At 44.3% G+C, this 16193-nt stretch overlaps 1 protein-coding gene across 7 annotated transcripts in view; it reads left to right on the top strand.

Annotated features, from left to right (window-relative positions):
• The window catches only part of LOC128688855 (ras-like GTP-binding protein RhoL), a 221196-nt gene that overhangs the window by 117037 nt on the left and 87966 nt on the right, over positions 1-16193 (top strand). For 5 of the 7 annotated variants that reach the window (XM_070085394.1, XM_070085388.1, XM_070085391.1 and 2 more), the window contains one exon: positions 13631-14593. The exons of 1 other annotated variant lie outside the window; for it this stretch is intronic. The gene's annotated coding sequence lies outside the window, so the exon portion shown is untranslated. Of the gene's footprint in view, positions 1-12301; positions 12453-13630; positions 14594-16193 lie in introns of those variants that run through there. One more of the 7 variants, XM_070085393.1, reaches the window with a different exon arrangement.

The raw sequence follows: 16193 nt of genomic DNA, 5'->3' as shown, positions 1-16193 counted from the left end.
TGTGACTACTAACGTTCAGTACTGTGTGACTACTAACGTTCAGTACTGTGTGACTACTAACGTTCAGTACTGTGTGACTACTAACGTTCAGTACTGTGTGACTACTAACGTTCAGTACTGTGTGACTACTAACGTTCAGTACTGTGTGACTACTAACGTTCAGTACTGTGTGACTACTAACGTTCAGTACTGTGTGACTACTAACGTTCAGTACTGTGTGACTACTAACGTTCAGTACTGTGTGACTACTAACGTTCAGTACTGTGTAACTACTGACGTTCAGTACTGTGTGACTACTAACGTTCAGTACTGTGTGACTACTAACGTTCAGTACTGTGTGACTACTAACGTTCAGTACTGTGTGACTACTAACGTTCAGTACTGTGTGACTACTAACGTTCAGTACTGTGTGACTACTAACGTTCAGTACTGCGTAACTACTAACGTTCAGTACTGTGTGACTACTAACGTTCAGTACTGTGTGACTACTAACGTTCAGTACTGCGTAACTACTAACGTTCAGTACTGTGTGACTACTAACGTTCAGTACTGTGTGACTACTAACGTTCAGTACTGTGTGACTACTAACGTTCAGTACTGTGTGACTACTAACGTTCAGTACTGTGTGACTACTAACGTTCAGTACTGTGTGACTACTAACGTTCAGTACTGTGTGACTACTAACGTTCAGTACTGTGTGACTACTAACGTTCAGTACTGTGTGACTACTAACGTTCAGTACTGCGTAACTACTAACGTTCAGTACTGTGTGACTACTAACGTTCAGTACTGTGTGACTACTAACGTTCAGTACTGTGTGACTACTAACGTTCAGTACTGTGTGACTACTAACGTTCAGTACTGTGTGACTACTAACGTTCAGTACTGTGTGACTACTAACGTTCAGTACTGTGTGACTACTAACGTTCAGTACTGTGTGACTACTAACGTTCAGTACTGTGTGACTACTAACGTTCAGTACTGTGTGACTACTAACGTTCAGTACTGTGTGACTACTAACGTTCAGTACTGTGTGACTACTAACGTTCAGTACTGTGTGACTACTAACGTTCAGTACTGTGTGACTACTAACGTTCAGTACTGTGTGACTACTAACGTTCAGTACTGTGTGACTACTAACGTTCAGTACTGTGTGACTACTAACGTTCAGTACTGTGTGACTACTAACGTTCAGTACTGTGTGACTACTAACGTTCAGTACTGTGTGACTACTAACGTTCAGTACTGTGTGACTACTAACGTTCAGTACTGTGTGACTAACGTTCAGTACTGTGTGACTACTAACGTTCAGTACTGTGTGACTACTAACGTTCAGTACTGTGTGACTACTAACGTTCAGTACTGTGTGACTACTAACGTTCAGTACTGACTACTAACGTGTGACTAACGTTCAGTACTGTGTGACTACTAACGCTCAGTACTGTGTGACTACTAACGTTCAGTACTGTGTGACTACTAACGTTCAGTACTGCGTAACTACTAACGTTCAGTACTGTGTGACTACTAACGTTCAGTACTGTGTGACTACTAACGTTCAGTACTGCGTAACTACTAACGTTCAGTACTGTGTGACTACTAACGTTCAGTACTGTGTGACTACTAACGTTCAGTACTGTGTGACTACTAACGTTCAGTACTGTGTGACTAACGTTCAGTACTGTGTAACTACTGACGTTCAGTACTGTGTGACTACTAACGTTCAGTACTGTGTGACTACTAACGTTCAGTACTGTGTGACTACTAACGTTCAGTACTGTGTGACTACTAACGTTCAGTACTGCGTAACTACTAACGTTCAGTACTGTGTGACTAACGTTCAGTACTGTGTGACTACTAACGTTCAGTACTGTGTGACTACTAACGTTCAGTACTGTGTGACTACTAACGTTCAGTACTGTGTGACTACTAACGTTCAGTACTGTGTGACTACTAACGTTCAGTACTGTGTGACTACTAACGTTCAGTACTGTGTGACTACTAACGTTCAGTACTGTGTGACTAACGTTCAGTACTGTGTGACTACTAACGTTCAGTACTGTGTGACTACTAACGCTCAGTACTGTGTGACTACTAACGTTCAGTACTGTGTGACTACTAACGTTCAGTACTGCGTAACTACTAACGTTCAGTACTGTGTGACTACTAACGTTCAGTACTGTGTGACTACTAACGTTCAGTACTGCGTAACTACTAACGTTCAGTACTGTGTGACTAACGTTCAGTACTGTGTGACTACTAACGTTCAGTACTGTGTGACTACTAACGTTCAGTACTGTGTGACTACTGACGTTCAGTACTGTGTAACTACTAACGTTCAGTACTGTGTGACTACTAACGTTCAGTACTGTGTAACTACTAACGTTCAGTACTGTGTGACTACTAACGTTCAGTACTGTGTGACTACTAACGTTCAGTACTGTGTGACTACTAACGTTCAGTACTGCGTAACTACTAACGTTCAATACTGCGTGACTTTACTACTAACGTTCAATACGTACTATGGAAATTTTATTGCAGCTAATAGCGAAAAAAAATAGAATTTTTAGAGCGGTACAAGGAGTAAGGAGGAGGATGGGGGTTGTGTTAGTGGGAGGAGGGACTGAGGTGGAGGGGAAGAGAGAGCTGGAAAGAGGAAGATAAAATGGAGGTGGGGAAGGGGCTTTGATAGAGAGAGGGAGGGGGTTGACCGAGATGAAGGTAGGGGACTTGGATGGAGGGAGCGGGACTGACCGGGATGGATGGAAAGGGACTGACCGGGATGGAGAGAAGGGAGGGAGAGTTAGGGATGGTGGTATTAAGGTCTTACATCAACTAGTGGTGATATAGAGGCCCGGAAGTACCAGGGGCAGAGGTAACAACCCCCTTGGCACCAAGGGTAGGCTGGGGAAAGGGCGACAGGGTAAAGAGAGGATAGAGGGAGAAGGGAAGAGAGACAGAGAATGGGTGAATAAGGGTAAATAGATGGGAGGAGAGGGAGAAGGAAGAGAAGAGGAATTGAGGAGGGAGAGAGGCAAGTAGAAGGGAGGAGAGAGGGAGAGAGTTAAAGTATAGGAAACACTGAAGAGGACCTTGTAATGTAGAGCCAAGTTATCTGCCACCAACACTACATTTATTTCACCTTTACTGCTACTGTTACTTGGCTGCTCCTAGTCCAGTGTTACCACCACTACCACTAAAACCACCACCACTACCACCACTAAAACCACCACCACTACCACCAAAGACTTGGCAGACGATGCACCATCCCCAATGAAAAGCAGGGGTGTCACTAGCACGTTAAGAGACCATACAATAAGTGTCAGGGGCCCGAGACTGTTCAACTGCCTCCCAGCACACATAAGGAGGATTACCAACAGACCCCTGGCAGTCTTCAAGCTGGCACTGGACAAGCACCTAAAGTCAGTTCCTGATCAGCCGGACTGTGGCTCGTACGTTGGTTTGCGTGCAGCCAGCAGCAACAGCCTGGTTGATCAGGCTCTGATCCACCAGGAGGCCTGGTCACAGACCGGGCCGCGGGGGCGTTGACCCCCGGAACTCTCTCCAGGTAAACTCCAGGTAAACTACCACCACTAAAACCACCACTACTAAAACCACCACCACTAAAACCACCACCACTACCACCACTAAAACCACCACCACTACCACCACTAAAACCACCACCACTACCACCACTAAAACCACCACCACTACCACCACTAAAACCACCACCACTACCACCACTAAAACCACCACCACTTCCACCACTAAAACCACCACTACTATAACCACCATTATAACCACCACCACCACTAAAACCACCATCACCACCACCATTACATCAACCAACAATTTATCCCTACATTGCTTCCATTTTCTCTTGTCCCAACATATTAAGCGTCAGGGAGACTAGTGTAAACCATTGTTGTGTAATTCCCACACCTGTACACTATGATGGACTTACTGCTAGCAGCACACTGCTGGGGTTACCAGTGTTAACTGCCACAGAAAATAGAAGCCTTGTTAGGATTTTCAACCCGAGGGTTAGCCACCCAGGAAAATTAAAAAAAGTAAGTGCTTCATCGAGGACTGTCTTATTTCCATTGGGGTCCTTCAAATCTTGTCTCCAGGATGCCACCCACACCAGTCGGCTAACACCAGGGTACCTAATTACTTGCTAGGTAAACGGAGACAACAAGTGTAAGGAAACACATTCAATGCATCCACCAAAGAGCATTCCTTGTGCTGAATGATCTACACTAGTCACTAAAATTGTAGTAATAATAATAATAATAATAATAATAATAATAATAATAATAATAATAGCATAAACATGTGTGGGCCAAGACTGTTCATCTTATTTCCAGCCGATATAACAAACGCTGCAGGAACGAAAATAAGAGTTCAAGATGATGGATACCTTCCTATTACAACTGCTGGATGAAGGGTGCGGTGGTGAGTGTGTGGGTGAGCCGCTCGCCAGCACTGACAGCTTGGTGGAGCAGGCAGTCAAGAGGGAAGGCTTGGCCTCAGGTAGGGCTGCGGGTAGAAGAACCTCGTAATCGCTCGCAGGTAAAGCCCGGGCAAACTGAAAAATCAGTGTTGAATCTGTTAACTTCAATTTTTGAAGACAGAATATAATAATAATAATAATAATAATAATAATAATAATAATATATTAATATTATTATTATTATTATTATTATTATTATTATTATTATTATTATTATTATAAATTTCTACAAGTACATAGTACAACTTCTGCAGTCCTAGCTGACATCAGTGACATAGAAAGCCTCTGGTTATGCAGAGTATTTCGGGCAACTTCGGTTAATTTTATCCCCAGGATGAAACCCACATCAGGTACCTATCTACTGCTAGGTGAGCAGGGACATACAAAAGCGTTCTTTTATGTGTTTCCTTATCTTTATTTTTTAATTTGGAAAAAATGGGTATAGCAGCAGCGTGCTGCTGTCCTGTTATGTATGATAGTTATACAGTGAGACTTAAAATTATGGTGCGAGAGACAGGGAAGGGAATGGGTGGGCGTTAGGTTTACCTGGAGGACATTCCGGGGATCAACGCCCCCGCGACCCGGTCCATGACCAGGCCGCCTGGTGGATCAGGGCCTGGTCAACGAAGCTGTTACTGCTGGCCGCACGCAATCCAACTTACGAACCACAGCCCGGTTGATCTAGCACTGACTTAGGTATCTGTCCAGCTCCCTTTTGAAGACAGCCAGGTTATACAGAGAGAGGTTGGGGGGGAAAGTGGGTGGGTGTTAGGTTAGAGAGAGTGAGGAAGGGGAGAGATAAGAGCAAGAGAGGGGTAACAAGGGGAAACAGTGATGTTACACACCATGAGAGTGACGTAACCTACAAGTCTACTCTTGTCTTCTACTTGAAGAATCTTCCCTTCTATATAGTCATCTTCTCTCTCATTCTCCTCTCTTCTGTTTTTCTACTTCTTTTTTTTTCTCGTTATTTAATTTTTTCTCTTTTTTTTCCCTCTTTTTTTTATTTTTTTTCTCCCCCTTGTTTTCTCTGTTTTTCCTCTCTCATTTTTTCTCTCCCCCTTGCTTTCTCCTCACTTCTCCCCTCCTTCTCTCCTCTCTTCTTTCCTCCTTCCTCTCCTCTTCTACCTTTCTCTTTTCTCCTCTATTCTTTTCATCCCTCCCTCCTCTCCTCCTTTCTCTCCTCTCCTCCTTTCTCTCATCTCCTCCTTTCTCTCCTCTCCTTCTTTCTCTCCTCTCCTTCCTCTCCTCTCTCTCCTTCCTCTTCTCTCCTCCCTCTTCTCTCCTCCCTCCTCTCCTCTCCTCCCTCCTCTCCTCTCCTCGACCACAACATAACACTCGCATCATCAACTTTCTCATCACCACTGACACAAACTTCATCACCATTGACAAACTTCATCACCACTGATACAACCTTTATCACCACTGACACAACGTTCATCACCACTGACACAACCTTCATCACCACTGACACAAACTTCATCACCACTGACACAAACTTCGTCACCACTGACACAACCTTCATCACCACTGACACAACCTTCATCACCACTGACACAACCTTCATCACCACTGACACAACCTTCATCACCACTGACACAACCTTCATCACCACTGACACAACCTTCATCACCACTGACACAAACTTCATCACCACTGACACAAACTTCATCACCACTGACACAAACTTCATCACCACTGACACAAACTTCATCACCACTGACACAAACTTCATCAACACTGACAACGTTCATCACCACTGACACAAACTTCATCACCACTGACACAAACTTCATCACCACTGACACAAACTTCATCATCACTGACAAACTTCACCACCACTGACACAAACTTCATCACCACTGACACAAACTTCATCACCACTGACACAAACTTCATCACCACTGACACAAACTTCATCACCACTGACACAACCTTCATCACCACTGACACAAACTTCATCACCACTGACACAAACTTCATCACCACTGACACAAACTTCATCACCACTGACACAACCTTCATCACCACTGACACAAACTTCATCACCACTGACACAAACTTCGTCACCACTGACACAACCTTCATCACCACTGACACAAACTTCATCACCACTGACACAAACTTCATCACCACTGACACAAACTTCATCACCACTGACACAAACTTCATCACCACTGACACAAACTTCGTCACCACTGACACAACCTTCATCACCACTGACACAAACTTCATCACCACTGACACAAACTTCATCACCACTGACACAAACTTCGTCACCACTGACACAAACTTCATCACCACTGACAACGTTCATCACCACTGACACAAACTTCATCACCACTGACACAAACTTCGTCACCACTGACACAAACTTCATCACCACTGACACAACGTTCATCACCACTGACACAACGTTCATCACCACTGACACAAACTTCATCACCACTGACACAAACTTCATCACCACTGACAACGTTCATCACCACTGACACAAACTTCATCACCACTGACACAAACTTCGTCACCACTGACACAAACTTCATCACCACTGACAACGTTCATCACCACTGACACAAACTTCATCACCACTGACACAAACTTCATCACCACTGACACAAACTTCATCACCAATGACACAACCTTCATCACCACTGACACAACCTTCATCACCACTGACACAAACTTCACCACCACTGACACAAACTTCATCACCACCACTGACACAAACTTCATCACCACCACTGACACAAACTTCGTCACCACCACTGACACAAACTTCATCACCACTTACACAAACTTCATCACCACCACTGACACAAACTTCATCACCACTTACACAAACTTCATCACCACCACTGACACAAACTTCACCACCACTGACACAAACTTCGTCACCACCACTGACACAAACTTCATCACCACTGACACAAACTTCGTCACCACCACTGACACAAACTTCATCACCACCACTGACACAAACTTCGTCACCACCACTGACACAAACTTCATCACCACCACTGACACAAACTTCATCACCACCACTGACACAAACTTCATCACCACCACTGACACAAACTTCATCACCACCACTGACACAAACTTCGTCACCACCACTGACACAAACTTCATCACCACCACTGACACAAACTTCATCACCACCACTGACACAAACTTCATCACCACCACTGACACAAACTTCGTCATCACCACTGACACAAACTTCACCACCACTTACACAAACTTCGTCATCACCACTGACACAAACTTCGTCATCACCACTGACACAAACTTCATCACCACTGACACAAACTTCATCACCACTGACACAAACTTCATCACCACTGACACAACCTTCATCACTAATAACAATATTTCAAAATAAATTAAATATAGAACTGGACCGAAATTACTAATACATTATCAGGGCAAAGTTATTATTTAATTAAAAAATCAATTACTCACTAGAAGAAGTGACTGATAATTTTGTTTATTATGAAGGAAAATACGACAATAAGGGAATATAATTAGCTTTGAATATCAAAATGGTATACAATACCGACGGGCTGAGGGACTGACAACCTCAAATTCTACGACTTCGAGGGTGATGGACTGATTACATCGTCTTCACATCTCTGCTGTTCCTGCCTACTTTCTGTATTCGACTTAAGAAGCCTACTGTGTAGGTGAAACGTTTCGGAATAAAGTTGCCTAACTGTTGCCTATGTGTCTTACCTACCATAATTAGCGTTATTTAATACGTTGAAGTTGACCTGAAGACAGTGTCAGGGGGTCACCCCCCACTGCCTCACCTGAAGATAGCGTCAGGGGTCATCACCCCCTGCCTCACCTGAAGACAGTGTCGGGGGTCACCCCCCTGCCTCACCTGACGATAGTGTCAGGGGTTATCACCCCCCCCTGCCTCACCTGAAGATAGTGTCAGGGGTCACCCCCCTGCCTCACCTGAAGATAGTGTCAGGGGTCACCGCCCCTGCCTCGCCTGAAGATAGTGTCAGGGGTCATCACCCCCCCTGCCTCACCTGAAGATAGTGTCAGGGGTCATCACCCCCCTGTCTCACCTGAAGACAGTGTCAGGGGTCACCCACCCTGCCTCACCTGAAGATAGTGCCAGGGGTCACCCCCCTGCCTCACCTGAAGATAGTGTCAGGGGTCACCGCCCCTGCCTCACCTGAAGATAGTGTCAGGGGTCATCACCCCCCCTGCCTCACCTGAAGATAGTGTCAGGGGTCATCCCCCCCTGCTTCACCTGAAGACAGTGTCAGGGGTCACCCGCCCTGCCTCACCTGAAGATAGTGCCAGGGGTCACCCCCCTGCCTCACTTGAAGATAGTGTCAGGGGTCATCACCCCCCCCTGCCTCACCTGAAGATAGTGTCAGTGGTCATCACCCCCCCCCCCCCGCCTCACCTCTAAACAGTGTCAGGGGGTCATCACCCTCCCTGCCTCACCTCAAGACAGTGTCAGGGGTCATCACCCCCCCGCCTCACCTGAAGACGGTGTCAAGGGTCACCCCTGTCCATACACCTGACGAGTGTCAGGGGTCATAATCCCCCCCCCCACCGCTTTCAACCCCGGACACATCCTTTCACCACTACTTGGAAAAGACCCGGGCCGGGAGAGTACCGGCGAATAAAAAAAAAAAAAAAAAAACATCCTTTAGGTACCTAGTTGTGTTTGGAGGGATCGAGTCTCAGGTTCTGGCCCTGTATTTTAGAACTGTATTCGCCGGTATTATTGATTCCTAGGCTTCGGATCATATCGTACATATTCTTGAAATTGTGTAATATGTTTGCCTCCACTACTGCCTCATTTAGCTCATTCCTCTGAAAAAGTATTTCCGAAGATCCCTGTGCATTAGCTTCCATCTGTGCCCCCTCCCCCCTGTGCCTCGCATTTCAAACACACTGTTCCTATCCGCCCTGACAAATCCTCTTGGGTATCTTGTACGTCTCAGTCATGTCCTCATTCTTCTTTCTCTGTTCTAAGATCAAGTTTAGTTCTTAAAGTCTCTCCTTATATCTCAATGCCATCAGCTGTCGACTAGTCTTGTTGCAAACCTCTGGACTCAGTTCTACGTACTCTACATACTTTACGCTAGTCCTGAAACGTTTTCTTAGAAGCTCTAAAAGATTCGGTTAAGGTCGCTGAAGATGTAGACAGCCTGTACTGTCTGCACAGACAGCCCATGCTGTCTGCCAGCTTAGTTCATTTTCGCGCCACTCAGGTGCTGCCCTCTGTAGCCAGGCCTCTAGGTAGGCACGCCAGCCTGCCGGCCCATGCCTCTCCCTCACTCACACAGCGGCCTAGCAGGAACACACAAGTTCTCCCAGCTCTCTCTCGTGGGATGGCCCTGCCCGGGCCATGGGCACAACACAAGCCTGTGTACCCACCACTACTTAAGAATAAACGAAGAAGCCTCCGAAGAAGTTTATCATTAACCACCCGCTTACAGCACCTACCAAACAAACCCATTATGAAGACAGTTCTGAGATTACCACCCTCACATTTGCTGCAGATAAGCAAAGTGTGCACACCCTGTTGTATGTTAGGTGTGATGTTCACTCGTAGATCTTTGTGTGTGTATGCAAGTGATTGTGAGTGTGCGTGCGTGAGAGTCAGTGATTGAGAGAGAAAGAGAGAGGGGGAAGGAGGGTAGGGAGGAAAATGGAAATGGAGTGGAAGTACACAGGAAGAACCATGAAGAACCATGTTGTAAATCTTGCAAACAAGGCAGCCAGGAAGCTCACAGCACTTCGCCGTATCTCGCATCTGCTTGACAGTAGGGGTTGCAAGATCCTGTACGAGGCACAAGTACGCTCACACCTTGAGTATGCTCCACTTTCTTGGTTTGCCTGCCCCCCCTCTCATCTGCGACTGCTTGACAGAGTAGAGAACAGAGCAAGACGTCTCATCTCTCGCCTGGACCCATCCTGGATAGATCTGTCATTTCAGCAGAGCCTTCAACATAGGAGGGATGTGGGTGGCCTTACTGTTATGTACAAGGCCAATATTGTCAAAATACCACACTTGGATCCACTTCGAGGACAGCGTGAAACAAGCTTTTATGCCACAAGACTGGCAGAAAGCAGCAACTTCACTCTGGCTGTACCCTTCTCCAGAACATCACTCCATCTGAGATCATACATACCCAGGATGACTCGAGTATGGAACACATTCGTACAGCATAATGATATCAACGAGATAAAGTCAGTTGATCAAATGAAAATGCTGGCCCACAGATGGCTCCAACTTCATCCTGTCCCGTACTTGTATGTCTCATAACAATAAAAATGCTTTCAAATGAGCTGATGTAGGTAACAGCTCTTAGCTTGCCAATAAAGTTAGGAATCCTTAACCTGTAATATAGCTGTCAATAAAGCTAGGGATCCTTAACCTTGTCAAACCCTGTGTAAAAAAAAAAAAAAAAAAGAGAGAGAGAGAGAGAGAGAGAGAGAGATCTTATAAGTGTCTGTGTCGAAGTTATCTGCTGAAGGACTAGCTTATTGTGTTTAAAAGTGTACATGAACGTTTTTAAAAGTATACATGAACGTTTTTAAAAGTATACATGAACGTTTTTAAAAGTATACATGAACGTTTTTAAAAGTATATATGAACGTCACTCTAGTATAGCACAGGAGGCCAGGTGGGCCATGAGTGGCCAGTATAAAGACAGATGTGGAAATTAGTCACTGATTTATTTTGAGCTTTTCCTGGGTAATTTGCACACACGTTGTTGTGAAAGACAACTGTGATCGTCTGAAATGTATGTAATTGTACCTAAATAAAATTATTAAACTAAAGGGGCCGTAGCAGCTCTGAGGGAGTCGAGGTACACGCACAGGTCCTGAAACTTTTTCATTGAGGCTGAAGTTGCTGAAAACTGGACATTCAGTTATATAGTGTTGAAGGTCGTTGCTCTGCTCTCCAGGTGTGTAATAGGCAGGGTTACGCGGTTCACATGTGGTGGCACCTGCCTTCACCTGTCACGGGTGACGGTGTCCGGTGTGCGCGTTGTTACTGTAGTCACTGGAATAGTCATCATATGACTAACAACTGCGTCACCTCACATTTTCCTCGTAGAATATACGTCAACGTTGAATGACTCATGCGAGTTTAGCACCGTTACAAACTATAATAATAATAATAATAATAATAATAATAATAATAATAATAGGGGTCAGGTGTTTTACTTGGATAGAGCAAGAAAAGACCTGGATGCAGGCTCGTACCAGTTTAGTACTGAATAAGAAAGGAAAGCATTACTCCACTGTGGCAGATAGGCATCACTCCACTTTGGAATACAGGCGTACATGGTTTACCTCAAGGTAGCTTCTCAGCCTTTGGTCGCAGTGCCCTGGTTAAAATTCATGGACGTGTGAATTCCAGAGGACATCAGGATAGTGGGTGGGAAAAATGGCGCCCTCTTGTCAAGAGAATCAAATTTGGTGTTACATGCAATGAGTATGTTCAGCCAATCACATGTGGGTCTGGCAATTGTGAAAGGACGTGGTTACCACTCACCTTTGCACCTTTGTCATTTTCATTCTACAGCTGGTTGAAGCACGGTGGTCTGCTCTCTCTTGGCTGCTGTTTTGCCTTGGTTACCGTTGCGTGCACTAATAGCTATTGCTGTACATAGTGTATATAGTGTACATACTTCTGTTTATACTTGGTGAAGGATAATATAATTCAAAGTTTTTCTGCTGTGTTAATTTTGCTCCCTTTACACCCAGGATAACAGGCCTTTTAGTACCTGGGTTGTAATAAGCGGCAACTGGACTAGCCTGGGCACTAATGAGTCGCGGCGCACGTCAACCAACCGTTAAATTGTAAAGGAGATTAAAGTCTAAATTCTTGATTGAGATCCCTTGACCTTGATGAAAAATTATGAACAGAAAAGAACAGCCGACACACGGAAACAGTGTAAGCTGCAGTAGCTAGAGTACTTGAAGGATGGAAGCAGTGTAAGCTGCAGTAGCTAGAGTACTTGGAGGATGGAAGCAGTGTAAGCTGCAGTAGCTAGAGTATACTTGAATGATGGAAACAGTGTAAGCTGCAGTAGCTAGAGTACTTGAAGGATGGAAGCAGTGTAAGCTGCAGTAGCTAGAGTACTTGGAGGATGGAAGCAGTGTAAGCTGCAGTAGCTAGAGTATACTTGAATGATGGAAACAGTGTAAGCTGCAGTAGCTAGAGTACTTGAAGGATGGAAGCAGTGTAAGCTGCAGTAGCTAGAGTACTTGGGGGATGGAAGCATTTCAACTTCAGTCATGTAACATGACTTCTTCAGCCATGTAAAATGACCTCAAAAATACTTTAATCACTTACATAGGACTTAGAGGAAACTCTTAGTGTACATTATATATATATATATATATATATATATATATATATATATATATATATATATATATATATATATATATATATATATATATATGTCGTGCCGAATAGGTAAAATTGGTCAGCAAGAACTCGTTTAAAATTAAGCCCTTTTTAAAAAATTTCTCTTATACATTTAAAGATTTTTTTCATTTATATTAATGTAAAAATTAATAATTTTGTTCCAAAAGAACCTTAGGAAACTTACCTAACCTTATTATAACAAGCTCAATTTAATTTAGCCTAATCCAACTTAATATATTTTATGTAAGTATGTTAGGGTCAGAATGATTTTTGCGAAATTATTACATACAAAAATTTTCGCTTGCCCTATTCGGCAAGAAGAGCGTTGCTATTTAAGCAAAAATCGCAAGGTTCACCTATTCGTCACCAGAGCCTGATATATACGAGCCACAGCCCGGCTGATCCGGAACTGACTTTAGGTGCTTGTCCAGTGCCAGCTTGAAGACTGCCAGGGGTCTGTTGGTAATCCCCCTTATGTGTGCTGGGAGGCAGTTGAACAGTCTCGGGTTCACCTATTCGGCATATATATATATATATATATATATATATATATATATATATATATATATATATACCTTGATGTGACGCAAGGTGTGAGTTTGGGATTAAGATATATGGCTGCACCTTGCAGGTATCCTCATAACTTTTTTGTCGTTGTCCTCTTTCGGCATAGTAATTTGTCTTTTATTCTATCGCAGGACGTGTTGTCTGAGTCACTTAATCAGCGTCCTGAAGGGTGCTGGTGGACCAGGAAGTAGCAGGCAGCAGCAGGAGGCGACGACGAGGAGGCCAGCAGCTGAACAAGCGTAACACGAGACGTGACTGTGTAACGCGAGGATCCTCAGCAGTGCCTTCGTCTAAACAACGTTTCTAGTGTGTTCACCGACTCCCCTCCGGCGCCTCTCTGAAGGGCGCGCGCTCATCTCGGGGTGTCGTTTAGTGTTGTGAGAAACATCCTGGAGTGCTGCTACACTGCTGGGTTTCTTGCCGCCTCAGGTACTTCTTCAGCAGTGGCTCAGTGTAGTGAAGTGTATTGAGAGATAAGCTAGAGTGCTACTACACGTGTTTGCTCTGTCAGGCGAGACACTTCATTATTGGTCAAATGTGACCACTTAGTGTCTTAATAGTCTGGTGATTTTTGTGGTGCATTATACCATACTGGCATTCATATATTTGTGTTTGAGTGTACTGTGAAATATTATGCTCTCTGGTGTTACAAGTGCACTTGATGGCTCTTAATATGAACAGATAAAAGTGTTAGCAAAGTCAGCATACGAAACAAAACAGGATAATACGTTTCACGTTAATTAACTGTAAGGAAAAGCATAATCATATGCTTGTATATAGAGATCGAGATCGGAAAAAGCTTGAAGTTGTGACTTATATTACTATAGAAAAGGTGACTCTCAGCACGCACGAGTCACAAGGAGTGTGTGGTGTGTACACGAGGCACTCATCAAGGTATTACTTTAGAGAAGGTGATTCTCAGCGAGCGAGCGCGCGTGCCCACACACACAGGTGACAGAGTGTGTGTTGTGTATACGTGGCACTGGTCAAGGTAGTTAGCATGTGAGAGTAGCTCCTTGAAGGAGACTGCTCAAGCAAGTCAACACCACGGAGGACAGTGAAACTACGCCCTTCTTGCTCTACGTGCACACATAGTAAGTCATTACTTTGTTAGTTGTAACACCTGTTGAGGCACCTTTGTAAATATTTTGACGTAGAGCTCTCCTGATGTTTGTGCACTGAGAGCAACAGAGCATGTGATGTTTTGTGCACTGAGAGCAACAGAGCATGTACACTTGGAGGGCATATATATATCTCAGATTACTTTAATACCAATACGCCTATATTTGGAACTAAAATAGTCGTGATTAGTGATAAACGTGTACGTGACATGCAGCTTTATTGACCCCTCGTGTATTAATAGGCTTTAAACCTCATTTTCTTTTTTATTATAATAATAATAATTTAAACCTCATTAACCAACCAAGCAACCGGGCGCTACTCGTCCAGGATTGCTCGAACATTCCAGTATATCAGTGACTGCAGATAAATGGTATAAAATACCGACACGATGGAAGAGTAGACACAAATGCAGTATAATGCGATCCTTTATTGACTACGTTTCTCCCACGAAACGTAAGCGATAAAGGATCGCATTATACTGCATTTGTTTATTTTTCCATACTTGTGACTGGTTTACAAGGTTCTTACGCCCTTGTAGCTTGTGAATGACCAGGCTAGCCGCCTGCACGACGACAGCCTTACAATAGGTTGGTTGATTTGGCATTTGGTGCATGTAGAAAGTTCAGTTTCTTCTTGAAAACTTCTGTGTTCTCGTCGTATCACTGATATTTTCTGATTCTCCTGTTGTATTTTTTATATTTTTTGATTCTCCTATCATATTTCTGATACCCTGCTGATTCTTCTATCGTATTTCTGATACTTGATGATTCTCCTGTCGTATTTCTGATAACTGCTGATTCTCCTGACATGTTCTAACTGGCTGATTTCCTGGCTTATCAGAGTATATCACCTTTACCTCTGCGTGACATCTTCAACACCTCGACATGCTTAAACTTCCACCTTTAATACAGCATCACACTCTCATTTCTTACCCTTCACCGAGGGGGAGGGGTGCCTTCGTCCCTGTGAATGGCTCTTGATCGGAGACATTGGAGCTACTCCCTTCGGCTTCCTCTGATCGAACGCGATTGCCCCCCATTTGAAATCCCCAGGCGCTCTATGGCCTCTCTCCCTATGGGATAAGACCTTCCTTCATAATTATAGTCCCCCCTACCATCTGTGCCACTTGTGCCGTGCAGCAGTGTCAGTTGTGCCGTGCAGCAGTGTCAGGTGTGCCGTGCAGCGCTAGATGATCCTCACGATAGGGTTCATACCAATCCCTGAATGTACTGATAACCAGTGCTTGTGAGTTTACGATTGCCACTAAATATACATAGGTTATTAAGGAGTGCAAGTGGGCTATTTAGGAGCTCACGTGGGTTAAGGAGCGTACCTGGGTTATTAAGGAGTGCGCGTGGATTATTTAGAAGTGCACCTGGGTTATTTAAAGCGCACGTGGATTACTAAGGAGTGCACGTGGTTTACTAAGGAGTGCGCGTGTGTTTAGGAGTGCAGGTGGGTTAAGGAGCACACTTGGGTTACTAATAGTGTAGATGGATCATTAATTCAGGATTCAGGAGGGAAAGTGCCCGCCGCTACCACCAAGGTTGCAACTCTGGGAACCGGTCTCAG

This window comes from Cherax quadricarinatus, chromosome 16, assembly GCF_038502225.1.
Source record: "Cherax quadricarinatus isolate ZL_2023a chromosome 16, ASM3850222v1, whole genome shotgun sequence".
In the NCBI taxonomy this organism is placed as follows: domain Eukaryota; kingdom Metazoa; phylum Arthropoda; class Malacostraca; order Decapoda; family Parastacidae; genus Cherax; species Cherax quadricarinatus.
This window is presented reverse-complemented; position numbering and strand designations above follow the sequence as displayed.